The 18,233-nt window shown below is 35.9% G+C and overlaps 1 protein-coding gene and 1 pseudogene across 3 annotated transcripts in view; one reads left to right on the top strand and one right to left on the bottom strand.

The window, feature by feature from the left end:
• HS2ST1 (heparan sulfate 2-O-sulfotransferase 1) overlaps window positions 1-18,233 on the top strand; it is a 173,738-nt gene that overhangs the window by 113,369 nt on the left and 42,136 nt on the right. Inside the window, exon 1 of one of the 3 annotated variants that reach the window (XM_019414058.2) lies at window positions 16,753-16,790. The exons of the other annotated variants lie outside the window; for them this stretch is intronic. The gene's annotated coding sequence lies outside the window, so the exon portion shown is untranslated. Of the gene's footprint in view, window positions 1-16,752; window positions 16,791-18,233 lie in introns of those variants that run through there. 3 annotated transcript variants of the gene reach the window in all.
• On the bottom strand, window positions 4,499-4,878 carry LOC109246220 (histone H2A.Z-like; annotated as a pseudogene).

Below are 18,233 nucleotides of genomic sequence, written 5' to 3'. Positions count from 1 at the left end.
ATAGGTCAGACCTTGTTTCTTTTTTTTTCTTTTTTTTTTTTAATTTTTTTTTTTTAATGTTTATTTATTTTTGAGATAGAGGGAGACAGAGCATGAATGGGGGAGGGTCAGAGAGAGGGAGACACAGAATCTGAAACAGGCTCCAGGCTCTGAGCTGTCAGCATAGAGCCCAACGCGGGGCTCGAACTCACAGATTGTGAGATCATGACCTGAGCCGAAGTCTTCGGCCGCTTAACCGACTGAGCCACCCAGGCGCCCCCAGACCTTGTTTCTTAAAGTAGCAGTTATCTATCGCCTAGGATGACACTTTTAGGAATCCAGTTTTTAGCCTTTCTTAATTCATACTGTCTTTAATATCTGATTTTCAATTCAAGAAGAGAAATGAATGGCTCTCTCTGTACCTTAGTACAGGTATACGTTAGTATGTACATGTGTGGCTTCTGTGATTTGAAAAGCCTGTGCCAAATGCGAGTCTTAGAAATGGCCATTTTTTTTCAGTGATAAGGGAAAAATAACATGTTTCTAAACATGGGAAGAGGCCGATACAAAAGTGGTTATATGTTATGATTACTGTTTAATAAAACCATAGGAAAAAAAAATAGTGAAGAAATGTTCCTGGATATTTACAAGGGTTATATTTGAATGAGGAACTTATATGTTATTTTCTTCATCTTTCTGGTTTTGTGAATCCATTTTTTTCAGGAGTGTATTAGCTTTTGCAATAGAAAAAGGTAAACTCAAAAAAGACGCTAAATTATTCAATGGGATTAAGCCCATATTTTGTTGTTTGATGCATGCAGGAATTGTACCTTAAATATTTTAATTTCAAAATCTGTAATAAGTGCATTCATTCATGCACATATCAAAACTACAAAATAAATTTTTTTCTTTGACTATAAATCTGCTTGTGGGAGTTCCACATTATTTTTGTTTTATAAAGCACACTTACTATAATACTTAGTCTGTATTTTCCACTTTGGGCTTCTTTAATAAGTAACCAAAAAAAAAAAAAAAAAACTTAATCCTTTGCAAAACAAGCTAGATCTCCAGTTTTCTCAAGTCTTTTGCAATTGTCTTGTCAATATCGGATTCAAGAGCAATTTTTACTTGGCCTTCCCACAGTATCCCATTTGATTTTCATGGAAGCAACAGCACTCTTAGTTTTTGCACTCATGTATCATTGATTTATACAATTAAAATATTAAATATAACGTGTTATAATCTAGTTTGGGAATGAACAGTTGACCGAATGGTGAACTTTATGTAACTAGCAGCTTTGTTCTTTGTTACTGTATAGTACAGTATGTATTCTTTTGGGGGGGAGTGGGGTTTGGCTTCTTTAACTTAGCACAATATTTGCAATTCATTCATGGTGTATTTGTCAATAGGTCTTTTCCTTTTTACTGAGTAGTAATCCATTGTATGGATATACCCCCAATTGTTTAGTAATTTATTTGATGAACATATTGATGTTTTCTGTTTGGCACTATTAAAAATAAAGGTGAACATTTGGTTACAAGACTTTGGGTATACATTTTTATTTTTCTTGGTTAAGTACGTAGGTATGGAGTGGCTGGGTTCTGTGGTCAAATGTAAGTTTGACTTTTTAAGAAACTCTCGAACTGTTTTCCAGGGTAGTTGTCCAATTTTACATTCCCACCAGCTGTTCAGGAGAACCATTTTCTCCACATTCTTGTGAAGACTTGGTATGGTCATTCTTTAATTTTAGCCATTTATATAAGTCATGTGTTATCTCCTTGTGCTTTTAATTTTCTTTTCCCTGATGAGTAGGAATTTTGAATATCTCTTCACATTCTTATCTTCTATCTGTATCTCCTTTGGGGAAGTGTCCAAATCTTGTCCGTTCAAAAAAAAAAAAAATGAGATTGGTTGTTTTCTCTACATACCAGATGCAGAGCTTTTGTTGGTTATATAATTTGCAAATATTACCTCCTCCTCTGTGGCTTTCCTTTTAATTTTTGTGTCTTTTGATTTCAGTGAAGTTGAATGTATTGATTTTTGCTTTTGTAGTTCTTGCTTATGATATATTTAAGAAATAATCCAAACCCAAAGTTACTAGGATCATATTTTTTATAGAAGTTTTATAATTTTAGTTCCTATGTTTAGGTCTATGTTCCATTTTGATTTTGTTTTTCTATGTAGTGTGAAGTGAGAATTCCACGTATTATGAAGTATGTTTTTAAACTTATGGCTATCCAATTGTTCCTGTATCGTTTGTTGAAAAAGTGATCAGCTTTTCCATTGAACTGCCTTGCCAACTTTGTAAAAAATAAATTGATCATGTATGTGTGGTTGTATTTTTGGATTAACTGTTCTGTTTCTTTAATCTCGATGTCTGTCTTTACACCAATACCACAATGTCTTGATTACTGTAACTTGATAATAATTCTTGAGATAAATTACTATAAGTTCTCCAATTCTGATCTTTTAAAAAATTGTTTTAGCTATTCTAGAGCCTTTGCATTTCCATGTAAGTTTTATGATTGTGTTATAACTAATATTTATACCAAGATGCCCGCTAAGATTTTGATTATATATCTATATATAAATTCGAGAGAGAATTGACATCTTAATAATAGTCTTTCAACCATGAACCATGGTATCTCTCTATTTAGGTCTTATTTGATTTTCCTTAGCAATGTTTTATAATGTCTTACTATGTCTTATGTATCTTTTTGAAAATTTATTCATATTTTTATGGTATTTTACATGGTAGTTTTGAAAAATTTAATATGATTGTTATTAGTGTATAGAAATAAATCGTCATGTGTTACTGATTGTTGTATCCTGTAACCTTGCTAAACTCATTAATTCTCCTAGGTCTTTTGTAGATTCCTTAGGAATTTCTGCAGAGCAACTGTGCTTTCTGCAGCAAAAGGCAGTTTTACTTTTTGCTCTTTATGTGCCACTATTTCGTTTTCTTACCTTACCGCACTGGCTAGAGCCTCCAGGACAGTGTTGCATAAAAGTGGTAAGAATGGACACTCTTGCCTTACTACTAATCTTAGGGTAAAAACACCAGTATTTCAATAATGATGTTAGCTATAGACTTTTCAAAGGTCTCCCTTTATCACTGAGGAAATTCTCTTCTATACCTTCTGTGCTGATTTGTTTTGATCACGAATGGATGTTGGATTTTGTCAAATGCTTTCCCTCCATGTGTTTTGTTGTTGTTGTTGTTGTTGTTGTTGTTGTTGTTGTTGTTGTCTTACCGTTTATTTTTGAGAGACAGAGCAAGAGTTGGGGAAGGGCAGAGAAAGAGGGAGACATAGAATATGAAGCAGGCTACACACTTTGATCTGTACAGAGCCGGAGGCAGGGCTTGAACTCACAGGCCCTGAGATCATGATGTGAGCTGAAGTTGGATGCTTAACTGACTGAGCCACCCAGGCGCCCCTCCCTTCATGTATTAAGATGATCATATGGTTTTTCTGTTTAGTTTGTTAATATGATGAATTACATTGACTTCCAAATGTTAAACCAACTTTGAATTCCCACATGGGTAGGATGATTATCCTTTTATGTATTGTACTCACTTAACTAAATGTTAATTTTTGCCTCTGTGTTTGTCTGGGATTTGTTCTATAGTGTTTTGGTGGGGGGGGGGATGGGGCATATAATCTTTATTGAGCTTATCCACTGGAGTGGAAATAATGCCTGTATAGAACCAAATGTTTGTTACTGTAACTTCTGCCTCACAATTAAAATCCAAACAGTTGTTTAAAAACAGTCAAGTCAAAAATGCACTACTTCAGTCAGAATCAATAGCTTAAAAAAAAATTTTTTTTTAATCGTTATTTATTTTTGAGGGAGGGAGAAAGAGAGAGAGAGAGAGAGACAGAACACAAGCAGGGGAGGAACAGAGAGAGAGGGAGACACAGAATCCAAAGCAGGCTCCAGGCTCCAGGCTCCAAGCTGTCAGCACAGAGCCCAATGCGGGGCTCAAACTCATGAACAGTGAGATCATGAGCTGAGCTGAAGTCGGACACTCAACCAACTGAGCCACACAGGTGCCCCTCAATAGCTTTTTTTGAAGCCGCAGTTACACTTAAACATGGTTAAGACTTGAATGCAGAGATTTGGTTGGTTGGAAAGCTAATTAAACTTCCAGCTTGACCAAATGGAATTACAAGGCAGAATTGTGTTTTTCACAGAGATACAGTCCCCTGGAATCACCAACACCAGACAGCTGTTAAGAGTATTTAGAGTCTTGAGGGGCGCCTGGGTGGCTCAGTCGGTTGAGTGGCCGACTTTGGCTCAGGTCATGATTTCGCGGTCCGTGAGTTTGAGCCCTGCGTCAGGCTCAGTGCTGACAGCTCAGAGCCTGAAGCCTGTTTCAGATTCTGTGTCTCCCTCTCTCTAACCCTCCCCCGTTCATGCTCTGTCTCTCTCCATCTCAAAAATAAATAAACATTAAAAAAAAAAAAAAAAAAAAGAGTATTTAGAGTCTTGAGATAATAAGGAATCCATGCATCCTTTAAACAGTCTTCTGTTGTCATTTCTTCCCAGAGATTTGTGGATGTGTGGAATGACACCACCACTAGTAATTACAGCCTTGATAAGAGCGTCCAATTCTTCGTCTCCACAAACAGCAAGTTGCAAGTGAGGAGGTGTAATACACTTTACCTTCAAGTCTTTTGATGTATTTCCTGTCAACTCAGGAACCTCTGCGGTGAGGTACAGTAGGATGGCTGTGCTGTGCACCAAGGCAGTCATGCCCACTCGTACAAGACTGGTGGTCCTGGATTACAGGTGTCCATGAATATGGCCCACTGGGAACTGCAAGCTGGCTTTCCACGAGTGGGAAACTGCCTTTGTCTTGGCCTTGGGAGCCTTCCCAGCCTTACCGCCTGCCATTTCAGATTTTGCTAAAGGTCATACAAGCAAGGCAGAGAAGGTACTAGTCAGCCTGTGAGATCCTGCCACCTGGCCCTTCATTGCACTGCCCTTCCAGCTCTGTAGTGTCTTGTAATATCTGTCTCGTTTTGGGTATCACAGTAACGTTGGCTTCACAGAATGAGTTGGGAAGTGTTTTCTCTCTTCAGTTTTCTTTAAGTTTGTGCTGAGTTGGTATTTTTCTTGACTGTTTGGTAGAATTTCCTAGTGAAGCAATCTGGGCCCATTGCTTTATCTTTGGGAAGATGTTTCTTTGTTTTGTGGGAAGGTTTTTAGTCTACAAATTTGACTTCCTTAGTAGATAAAAGGTTATTCAGTTATCTATACTTGAGTGAGCTTTGTTAATTTTTGTTTACCAAGGAATTTGGCCATTTCTTTTAAGTTGTCTTGGCATAGAGTTGTTTATATGTAATATTCCTTTATATTCTATAGTGGCTTATTATTCCAGATATTGATAATTTTGTCTTTTCTTCTTTTGTCATATTAGTTTGGCTACAGATTTGTCAGTTTTTATTGATTTTTTTTTTGTATTTTCTCTTCTCTGTTTTGTTGGTTTCTGCTTTTATTTACTCTTTCTAGTTTCTTAGGACAGAGCTTGTTCATTGATATTAGACCTTCCTTTAAAAAATTTTTTTTAGGTTTGTTTGTTTATTTATTTTGAGAGAGAGAGAGAGAGAGAGCGCGCAAGTGATGGGGGGGGCAGAGAGAGAGAGGGAGAGAGAGAATCTCAAGCAGGCTCTGCACTGGCAATGCACAAGCAGGCTCTGCACTGGCAATGCACAGCCCAGTATGGGACTCAATCCCATGAACTGTCAGATCATGACCTGAGCTAAAATCAAGAGTTGGATGCTTAACCACCCAGGCACCCCTGAACCTTCCTTCTTTTTTAATATGGTAAGTTTCCCTGTAAGCATTGCTTTAGCTACATCTTAGAAATTTCAGTATATTTAAGTTTTATTAGGTTCAAAATGCTTTTCTAATTTCCTTTTTGGTGTTTTCTTGGATTACTTGAAGCTTGCTGTTTAGTTCAAATATTAGTGCACTTTTCTAATGTCTTTTCTGTTATTTTGTTAATTTAATTCCATTGTAGTCAGAGAACATACTTTGTATGATTTGAATTCCTTCAAATTTATCAAGCCTTGTTTTTAAGACAAAATATGGTCCATCTTATTAAAAGTTCCAGGTGTACTTGAAAAGAATGTGTATCTGCATTCTGGTTGGAGTGTTCTATAAATACCAGTTGGTCAGTTAGTTGATAGTATTGTTCAGGTTTTCTATGTCTTTACTGGTTTTCTATCTACTTGTGCTGTCCATTATTGAGAGCATAATGGTGAAATAACCAGTTGTACCTGTGGATTTGTCTAGTTTTTTTGTGAGTTTTTTATTTGTGTATTTTGAGACTTATAGATGCACAGGGTTTTAAGGTCGTTATGTCTGCATGATAAATTGACCCCTTTATTATAAATTATGGAATAACCTTTTTTCTCTAGCAGTATTCTTTCTTCTGAAATCCATGTTATTAATCTGATTACTCCAGCTTTATTTTGATTTATGTTTACATGATAAATGTTTTTTTTCCATCTTTTTTCTTTTAAGTTATTTGTTTCTTTTATTTAAGGTAGGTTGCTCGTAGGCAGGATATAGTTGAATCTTGCTTTTTTACCCAGTTTGACAATCTTTGCCTTTTCATTGTAGTTTATAAATTATTTGCTCTTAATATGCAAATAGCTTTCATAATTATAAATAAGGATTTATGAATTTGAATTATTTGGTAGATCCCATCAGGTAACCTTGTTCCTAGATTTTTTTTTTAAGTTTACTTATTTATATTGCGAGAGAGAGAGAGAATGAGAATGAATCCCAAGCAGGCTCTTCACTCTCAGTATGGAGCCCAACACAGGGCTTGAACTCATGAACTGTGAGATCATTATATGAGCCAAAATTCAGAGTCAAATGCTTAACTGACTGAGCCACCCAGGTGCCCAAACCTTGTTCCTAAATTTTAATTGTCCTTAAGACCACTTTGTTTTATTTAGATTTATTATTTCCAGTTTACCTTCAGCCACCAAAAAAAAAAAAAAAGCCCAAAATTGAGAACAAGGTGGGACTTCTTTAGAAATCAAATGATCTCCAAAGATGAGAAATTGTGCTATAGAGAATTCTTCCGTAATATGTTAGTTATATAAGGGTAAAATGGTGAATGATAGGTAGAGGGTCATAAACCAAAATTAACAAAAATATATTAACCAGGTTCCAGTGTTTTTCTAGTATGCTTTGTAATGGCTCATATTGGTATAGTCTTTAGGTCACCCAGAATCTTCTATCACATTGGGAGCTTTTTAAAAATACTCATCCCCAGTATTGCCCCAGGCCTATGCCCTGAAATCTATTTTAAGATAACATATATAACTCACCATAGGGTTCTTAGCTCATAGGTTTGGAAACCATGGTGCCGCCATGGTTATTTGACCCCTTTAATCTCTAACTTTTCTGCTTCTTAGCCTTTTCTCACACAATCTTGGTACCATCAGAGGAAAAAGCCCTGAGGATTAGGTATGACAAACCTAGAATATCAAGCCTGGAGGAAACAGGCTTGACATGTATGTAGCTTCAGCTTTGACTATGCTGTGTATAAATTGCCAGGTTAGTAGGGATCAAATCACTTCTTTTTAAAAAATTTCTCTTTCTTAGATTGCTCAGTAAAGAATTCTACCTTCTGTATGGTTTAATTTAGTAATACCATGTTGTTTTCATTAAGCAAATTTATTACCTACTCTCTTGCTGGGTAATGGTCATCACCTTCTTTTTGAGAACGAAAATAGTTTTTTTAAACTTGTGCTTCCTCTCCTTCCACCCCACTTCTCTGCCAAAAAGTCACATTAATTCTACCATGATTTTTTAGTTTCTACAATTTCCTTGGTCTCAGTGTGAACTAGAATGTATTTATTTATGTTTGCCTGATTCAAATAGAATAAGATGACTATAAAATAGGTCAGTTTTGAGTAAGTTGTTTTAAAATACATATTAAAATGACCATTAGTAGTAGTGTGTGGGAAATGTTTGCTTTTCAACAAGATAAAAAATGTTGTACTTGAGAATCTTATCCATATAATACTTGGATTATCTATGTTTCTCATAATTAAAATACAATAAAACACGTGTTAAGATCCAAGTGATTAAATGTTAGTCTTCACTGATGGATACTACTGCTTAGAATTTTCCTGCATCTTTGGTTATCACTGAGAATACCAATCATCGTTGCATTGGGCACGTTGAATCATCAGCTAGTAAGGAATTCTAGTTAACAGGATGCTGGATAATGAGTTTTTGTTATATAAGACCTAAGTAAAGTAGGAGAATTTTGGAAATTGGTGCTTAAAAATTAACTTTTCTAGAATCTTAAAATCTGTAACTGATTTTTAAAGATCTATTAAAAGCATGAATTCATCTAAAAAGCTATAATGTATCCATATCTCAAGGTATGAAACTGTAAGATATAAAAATGAATATCAAAACTTTGTTATTAAAATATAAAAATTAATGACAATGATGATATCTAGTCTATGTGAACTTCAGTTGATATTTAGCAAGCTAAGACTGGAAACCGTTATCTGATCAGAATTTCTTCATCTGTAGTAGAATCCTGCAAAATAAATACCTTTAACATTTGTTCTTGAACTACTGGTTGTATCCAAATCTTATTATTTCAAACTAAAAGGATGGGGGCAGTGAAGGCCAGTCAGAATTAATAAATGTTGCATTTCATTGGGTTTGGTAACAAACAGTTTATTCTCAAGAACATTTAAAATATTTCTCTATATGCCTCCCATAATGATGGTTATAGCATCCTTGAAAGAAGGGACTGCCCAGCCTTAGGAGACCTAATGGTTGGTGGGGAGCAGTGAGGGAGATGGGACATGCACTTAGCCCAGAAGAATCAGTCCCATCAGTTAAAGACTATCTTGACTGGAATACCCATACAACAGGTTTAATTTTTTTTTTTTTTTTAAGTTTGTTTATTTTGAGAGAGAGAGCACAGACAGGGGAATGGCAGAGAGAGGGAGAGGATCCCAAGCAGACTCCACGTTGTCAGTGCAGAGCCCTACGTGGGGCTTGAACCCACGAACTGTGAGATCATGACCTGAGCCGAAATCAAGAGTCCAATGGTCAACTGACTGAGCCACCCAGGCACCCCCCCCCACCCTACCGCTTACAACTAGTTTATACCGTGAAGTTGAGTAGCGTTATTTTTCACAGATCTAAACTATTTCAAAAATTGCTATAAATTCCAAATTAATGGGAATACCAATGAACTATTTACATAGAAAAAAAGGATATTCTAAAACTGTTTTTTCATAAACCAAAAGAAATACTCTATATAACATGATTTCTCGGTTCCTGGACCATCATACCAGCATCACCTGGGAACTTGATAGAAATGCACTTTTCTTGGGCCCTGAGGATTAGTTAACTGGAGAAGGTAGGATGGCAGGAATCTATATTTTACAGATCCTGCAAGTCATTCTGGTACATGCTCAAATTCAAAACTGCTCCTTTACAGTATGACGTACACCAAGCTGTAGTGAAATAATGGCAAGTTTTCAGCATAACGAATTCTAATTTTCAGACAGCTGTTGCATTAGGTTTTAGTTAATGATCTCCAAACCCAGCTGGAGTTGAATCCAAGTTATTTCCTTATTCTTTTTACTTACTAGTCAATGGAGCACCAGGTGCAGTTGTTGAAGTGTGAAAATAATTCAGCTTTGTAGATAGTATTGGCATTTCTTTCTTGATTTTGAAAATGCTTTAGTTTTCCTGCTATGGTATTCAGTAATCAAAGCACATCTATTTTAACGGCAGTTGGACTTACAATAAAATTGGAGGAAACCTCTGAATCTTCCTGCCAGTTTAATATCAAAATTAATATTTTAGCTGGATTACAAAGTTTACATGTAGTTGAGTTCCTCCTATTGTAATTTTCCTCCAGTGTTTACATTTTAGGAACAATTTTTGTCTTCCCTGAATAACTTAACTTTGTACTTTTACATCTTTCATATTACTGCATCTTTATTTTTACTTTTAAAAAGAATGCTAGCAGAGATTTGTTTTAATAAAGTGCATCCTATAGTAATAAGGCCCAAATATATGCTTTCTGAATTACAAAACTCATCAAGTTCCCAGAAGGCATTCCAGAGGCGCCTGGGTGGCTGGGTTGGTTAAGCGGCTGACTCTTGGTTTCAGCTTGGGTCATGATCTCGTGGTTCATGAGTTTGAGCCCCACGCTGGACTCTATTACTGATGGTGTGAAACCTGCTTGGGATTCTGTCTCCCTCTGTCTGCAACTCCTATGCTTGCTCTCTCTCTCTCTCTCTCAAAATAAATCAATAACCATTTTTAAAATTTAAAAAAAAAAAAGTGTTCCAAAGGCATATTAGTAAGATGTGAAGCCAAGGATATAGGTCTTAAAATTGCTTTACCTGTTGAAGTGAGTTAAAATGGGTATTTAAAAGTGGACAGTGTGGTCAGAAACATTTAAGATGTTTATTAGTAGGTAAACAGGTAAACACATGATTTTACACTAATATTCTAAGATTCATTTGGGTTGTATTGCACATATATTTAGGTAGTGTTAGTAAAATAAATCTTTAGATCAAAGGCTGATGGTCTTAAAATTCTGTCTTGATGCTCTTTATTTTTAACTCTACTTTATCCTCATGATCTCATTCACTCCCTTGACATCAGCTGCTGCCTTTATGTTGTGACTCCTAAAGTTCTGTCTTTACTTCAGAAATTTCTCCTGTGAGTTGTATGTCTTCAGCAACCTACACATTATTGACTAGACGTTCCATAGACACCTATGTCTAAAACTCATAATCCAAGTTTTCTTCACAGTAGCCCTGTGGACATTTATGGAATCAGAGTTAATAATAGTCTGTTTTTCACATGGTCTTGATCCCAGATATTCACACAGGACCTTATTCTCCATTAAAATGTCATTCTGATGTTTCTGGAAATCTTCCAGAGGTGTCTCAAATGTGTTAAGGAAAAAAGTAAAAAAAGGTAGAACCACCCCCCCCGCCCCCGTCTCCAAGCATCTGCCCTATCAACTTTTTGTCAACTGAACAACCATCTCCAATCAAGCATCATTGTCTCTGCTGCTTCCCCAAAAGGAAATGTCAGAAAGTAGAGCCCTCATGGTGCCAAGATTGATGCTATGTTCCATACAGAAATAGAGAAAATTCTTGTATCCTTCTCGATCCGTGTCATACTTTATCACTTGTGAATCTGATTCGTGTGCCTTTGTGGGGAGGTGGCTGACTATACAACTATTCATGCTTTCCCTCTCATAGTATGTCTTTATTGCTAGGAAGCAGCTGCCCACCCAAGGCTCAATTTTTTACCACCACCCCTACAGCTAGGGATAGCCATATGACTAGTGTTTGCCAAGATAGTTGGGAAATTACTGTGTTTTCTCCACTCTGTCTTCCCACATCTGCTAACTAGATGCAAAATACTTTGAGTTCTTGGAGAAATGTCAAAGTTACAAGAAGGAAGGAAGCTGACTCCTTGAATCATTGTATAAAAGGCCATCTACCAGTCTGGAACACACATTGGTACTTGAATAAGAACTAAACTTCTGTTATGGTAAATGATTGAAATTTTATGTATTCTAGTACTTATTATTTCCCTAACTAAAATAGTACGCCTCTGTATTACAGAGCCCTTCATTAAACGGCTCCTTGGGGCGCCTGGGTAGCTCAGTGGGTTAAGCGTCTGACTCTAGGTTTTGGCTCAGGTCATGATCTCAGGGTTTGTGAGTTTGAGCCCTGCATCTGGCTCTGTGCTGACAGTGCAGAGCCTGCTTGGGATTCTCTCTCTCTCTCTCTCTCTCTCTCTCTCTCTCTCTCAAAAAAAATAAACTTAAAAAAATAAAAACAGTTCCTTTATCATTGTCCTGTATTTCCTTTCTCCAACCCAAACACTTGGGTATATGGCTGTCCATGGGGCTGGGAGAGAACAGCTGCCACATTACACTTTCTAGTTCAGATCTTTTCTGCTCTTTTGCTTTTTCTATCCTGTCTTCTATACCTGTCAGGCTTGGTAGTATTCTTATATAATAAGCTCGAAATAAAAGCCCTTATGAAATAGACTCTTCAACATACCCCCTACATACTTGATTTGTCAGTTTGAACTTCAGTGTAGATTTCCAAATGTCTTGAATTCCTTTCCTCTTCTACCCCAATTGCTTTTCTTCCTATTCCTAATTTCCAAACTCAGTGAAGGGTACCATCCTCCTCCTCAGTATAGCTTAGAAAAAAAGCCTTAACCTCTTCTGGGTTCCCAGGCTTCATCCGTATTGCAACCGCTTTCCTTTGGGTCTTAATCTCCATTATGTCTTCAGCTGATTAATACTCAACTCCAGGGCTATCACCCTATAAAGTGATGCTTCATAGAACCTTGCATTGTGGAGGGATTGTATGGGCTTTTACTTAAAGCTCTTCAAAAATGTCTCTACGTTGCTTGCAAAGAAGTTCTCAAAGTGTGATCCATGGGTGTCAGGGGTTCTCAAGACCCTTTCAGGGAGTTCACAAAGTAGTCCACAACTATTCCATAATAATTCTGAGATGTTAGTTGCCTTTTTCACTAGTTGCCATTTGTGCTCATGGTACAAAAGCAGTCATGACATCAGATTGTACTATTTAATCTTTGTATTCTTTACCACTTTGATCATAGTTACAAAACAAAGTCGTTTTCATATAACGGTGTCTTTTATAAAGCAGTCAAAACCATTAACCTTATTAAATCCTGACTATTTAGTATATGTATACTTTTAATACTGTGTGACACAAAATGGAAGATATACCAAGCGCTTCTGTGTATCAAAGTACGATGATTGTCTTGAGAAAAAACAATTGTGTTGATTGTTTGAATTGTAAGCTCAACAAGCCATTTTTTCATAGAACACTGTTTTTACTTGAAAGAAAAACCAACAGATAAACTATGTTTATTCAGACTTGGGTAGTTGGCAGACATTTTCTCAGAAACAAACAAAGTGAACTTGTCACTTCAAGGAAAACCAACTGACTGACGGTATTTATTGCTATTATAAAATTTGACAAACTGTGGCTGTCACCACAAATATGACAGCTTACCAATACTTACAGACTTTTCTTATGAGAATGGTGGTGATATAATGAATGTGATTTTTTTTTTTGCTAGGGGGCGGGGGATCATATAATTAAATGTGCTAGCATTTGGAGGATCTACATAATGCCATGAGCCAGTATTTTCCAAGTGACAGTACAAGGTAGATCAGTATAACAATGTATGAAAAGTTTAACAATATAGTTTTATATCACATTGCAATTAACCTTTAAGAAATCAACACTTGCTGAGTTTTAATGTAGTGTCAAAGAATATTCCTAAGTGTTTGCAAAAGCTATTAAAATACTCCTTTTTCAACTATGTATATTCATGAGTCTGATTTTCTTCATAGACTCCAATCCAAAGAATATATGTTTACATTTTGAATGGAGAAGCAAGTATGAGAATCCAGTTTTCTTTCATTAAGCCAAACATTTTTTTAAAATGTGCAAAAAATATAAAAACCCTTTACTGATTTTTTTGTTTTGGAAAAACACAAAAATATATCATTTATTTCTAACATGTTTTATTGTTATGTGTAAATGAATTAATATTTTAAGTTTTATAATTTTTATTTCTACTAAGATAATGATAGCTACAACCCACATGAACAAAAACTCTGAAGTCCTCAATTTTTAAGCGTATAAAGAAGTTCCAAGATCAGTAGGTTTGAGAACTGCTGACTTAAAAGTTCATATTCCCAACGTGGTGATGAAGATACTATGATCTGGCTTCTGCCCAACTGCCTGTTTTTCCCATATTCTAAGCTTATCAAGAACCACTTTTAGGGTCTAAATGCACCAGGCAGTGTTGTGTGCCTCCAAGCGCTTTTCCATCATCACACCATTTTACATTCCTACTAGCAGGGCATGAAGGCTCCAATTTCTCCACATCTTTGTGAGTTGGTTGGTTTGGTTTAATTACAGCCATCCTAGGGGATGTAAACTGGTTTGGATTTGCATTTCCCTAATGACTAATATTGTGTTGAGCATTTTTTCATGTGTTAGTTGATCATTTTGTGTACCTTCTTTGGAGAAATATTAATCAGGGGCTTTGCCCATGTGAGTACTTTCTTCACAATCAGTATGTGTCCATATGAGTAAGTTAACATTTCCCCTTGGATGTATAAGAGAAAGGAAATCTTAAAGTTTGGAGGAAAAAAAAAATAGCACTTAGGAGACTTAAAGTTAAAATGAGGGCTTAGATATTATAATGTTTACATATAAAAATTCCTCTTAAACTTTCACTACCAGCTTGTTTTTTGGATATGGATAATACTTGTTGATCTTTATCACAATATTGCATAATGAAATATCCAGAAGAAGTAAATCCATAGAGACAACACAGATTAGTAGTTGCCAGGGGATAGTGGAGAGGGAAATGCTTAATGGGTATTGGATTTCCTTGAGGGTGAAGAAAGTGTTTCAGAACTAGATAGATATGATGGTTGCCCCCATTGTGAATGTGCTAAATGCCACTGAATTGTTCACTTTGAAATGATTAATTTTGTTATAAGAACTTCACTTTTAAAAATCACCAAAAATAAGCAAGTACTCACAAAATCTTACATGAGTTCATTAATACTAAAAACAAAAGCATTTATAAACTCAACAGTTTTAACAAGCACTTATTGAATGCCTCTATATGCAGTATCTTTTCCTAGGCCCTGTAGATACATGTTTTACATATACATTATGCTTGTGCATTAATTATACATTAATTCTTAACATTAATGAAAATACATTACAAAAATCAAATTTTCTTTCCAAACTTAATCTCACTGATGAACTGCCACTAAAAATATATTGGTTAATGCTCTTGAGATGATTAGGTAAGAAAATTAAAGTAGCTATTAAATATCCCATCAGTCCGATAACCACCAATATAATTCTTTTTGTTGTTAGGTTACTAAATTAAAGGAATATGAGTTATATTTTACTTAATGTACTTGCCAAACTTGATTATAGGTTTTACAGTTATTGCACAAATTAAAAAATGTGCAATTCTTTTTTTTTTTTTTTTTAATTTTTACATTTATTTTTGAGAGAGTGAGACAGTGTATGAGTGGGGGAGGGGCAGGGAGAGAGAGACACAGAAACTGAAGCAGGCTCCAGGCTCTGAGCTGTCAGCACAGAGCCCAACGCAGGGCTCAAACCCACCAACTGTGAGATCATGACCTGAGCCTAAGTCGGAAGCTCAACCGGCTGAGCCACCCAGGCGCCCCTAAAAAATGTGAAATCCTTATACATTACAACCTTTTTTTTATTATCAATCTGAGAAATATACTAATCACCTATATGAAATAATAATATTGGTAGTAGCTAATGTGGAATTCTCATTATGTATTTTAAGTGCTTTATATGCATCATTTGTTCTGTGCATGCTCTGTGGTGAGTGTTTTATATGCATTCTCATGTTTTGATTCTTAAAATAAACCCTAAGAGGGGCGCCTGGGTGGCTCAGTCGGTTGAGCGCCAGACTTTGGCTCAGGTCATGATCTCACAGTTTGTGGGTTCGAGCCCCACATCGGGCTCTGTGCTAACAGCTCAGAGCCTGGAGCCTGCTTCGGATTCTGTGTCTCCCTCTCTCTCTTGCCCCTCCCCTGCTTGTGCGCGCTCTCTCTCTCTCTCTCTCTCTCTCAAAAAATAAATAAACATTAAAAAAAATTAAAAAAAAAAAAACCTAAGAGGCCCCATTATTATTGTCATCTGATGAGGAAACTTGGTGTCAAAGTGATCACCAGCTGAATACTGATATCAGGATACTATTCCCATGTTAATCTGGCTCCAGAGCCTGTGCTCCACCTTTGGTTGTCTGAGACTTGGTTTGTTTTTATTTTAAGAAGGAATTTAACTGCACAGTTAAATACAGAATGATAATATCATAGAAGTACCTTTTTTCCTCAAGTACCTATTTTTAAAATATGAAATATTATAGTTAGTCATGGGTAAGCCCATTTCAAGACAATTCTTTATGCCTCTCAATCACTTAAAATGAATACTTTGATAGAAGATGGGGACTCCATCTGATAATTCTTCGTATCTTTTCTTGAGTTTTCCCAAGATAGTGCATCTCAAAACATCCTCCATGTTTTTACAGATTTCTCAAGTGATCTATTCCTATTTTTAGTTTCCATCAGTGAACAGAAAGATCATTTAACATTATAGTCAGAGGAGTGAAAAGAAAAACTAGTGAAGAAAAGTGATCAGAGCCTTTGGAACTTATGGGACACGATCAAGTGGACCAAAATACTGTTGGTCTTATACTGTTAATCTTATTGCAAATCTTTTATATGTAATCAGTTGTGTTTTTTTTTTTTCTTGCTGTTTTCAAGATTCTCATTTTGGCCTTGGCTTTTAACCGTTTGATTTAATGTGTCACCGTGGATCTCTTTGAGTTTATCCTTCCTGTAGTTCATTGAGCTTAAATGTGTAGATTCATGTCTTACAACAAGTTTGGTGTGTTTTCAACCTTTATTTCTGCATATAAGTCCTCTATATGTTTTGTTAGGTTTACAACTGGGTATTTTTTGCGTAATTATAGATGATTTTGTAATTTTCATTTTTGTGTCTATGTGTTTATTTCTAGTATAGAAATACATTGGGTTTTGTATTTTTATCTTGTATCCTGGAACTTGGTTGACTGCACTTATTCTAGGATTGTTTTGTTTTGTTTTTGTAGATTCCTTGTGATTGTCTTCATAGAAAATCATATCATGTTCAAATAGGGTTAGTTTTATTTCTTCTTTTTCTATCTGTATGTTGCTGCTGTTGTTGTTGGTAATGTTAGATCTTCTAATACTATTTTAAATAAAAGTAATGAGATTATACCTTAAACCTTGTTTCTGATATTAGAAGGAAAACATTCAATTTCAGTTTTTTACTATTAATGTCATGGTAGCTGTAGGATTTTGTAGAGGAACTTTCCCTCCACCTTCTTAGAGTCTTGTGGTTATTTTACATATAATGTCCAGGGTTTTTAGTTGTACATAGTGAGAAGAATAGAAAACATTGGTCTACTCCATCTCCCTTGAAGTGAAAGGTGCTATCACTTCTTTTTTTACAGGATGATCTACTTAAACTTTTAAGTGTTAATGATAGCACAGGCACCCCTTGTTACTGCCTGGAAACCACACAAGAAAGCACTTGGCAGTGTTCAGTGTCCAGCCTTCAGCCTTTCATATAGAAATTTATTTGGTCAGTTCTCATAGTGATTGAGTTCGAGGAGAAGTGATCCAAGCTAAAAATACTCGTAAGAAAATGATGTGATTGAGTTCAGGAAGAAGAGTTCAAGGAGAGTGATCCAAGCTAAAAATATTCTTAAGAAAATGATGTATACAATCAGACAACCACTTTATGTAATTTATAGTGATTGCCAAATGCTCCATCCACGCAGATGAGGTAGTGTTTGTTTGGACAGTACATTCACAGTGAGTGTTGCTGAGGAAAGGATCAGTTAAATAGCTTCATAATAACTTGTTTTTGGTGCAGCTTTGTTGCTTCCTACTTTGCATAGTGCACACATTTTATGGGGAATAAATTAGACTTCATAACAGTGTTTGGGGATTTACACAATTCAGATTTGTCCCTAGAAAATACTGAAGATCCAGTTTAATTCAGTTATTTGATGCGCCAAGCTCTTAGAGCACCGCTTATCTAGCTGTGCAACAGGTGTACTTGCCATGGGGTCCTGATGGGTCAAGTTTTGTGCCCTGCATCCTCACCTGCAGACATTTCTCAGATGAACACTGCCAGTTTCTTCAGTGATTTCTCTTTGCCTACAGGTCTTACTTATGAGTAACCTATTTTTTTTCTATATATATACTATCGCCCTAAGGCAGTTTACTATTAGGCTTGCTGTTTGGGGAGTTTTTGGTTTTTGTTTTTTTCTTTTTTAGGAGTAGTTACTCTGGGGTCACAGACCACCCCCTTCCTAAAATGTACCAGTCCGTCTTTCTGGAGAGAGGGTGTCCACAGTATTCTACATATTCTCAAAGGAGTCCATGACCCCAAAAAATCATAATGCCAGTAATACTTTTACTCTGCTCTATCATGCACATATAGTTTAAATCTCTTATAAAGCACCTTAGCTTATTATCTACTGAAGTTTTAATGATGTCATTGCCAATTTGTATGGTTTTTTCTTATAAATATTAAAATTTGGTAATTTTT

The sequence above is a fragment of the Panthera pardus genome, unplaced genomic scaffold, assembly GCF_024362965.1.
Source record: "Panthera pardus isolate Hobbes unplaced genomic scaffold, ASM2436296v1 HiC_scaffold_11, whole genome shotgun sequence".
NCBI classification, from domain to species: Eukaryota; Metazoa; Chordata; class Mammalia; order Carnivora; family Felidae; genus Panthera; species Panthera pardus.
Note: the sequence above shows the minus strand (reverse complement) of the source record. Positions and strands in the feature narration are given on the sequence as shown.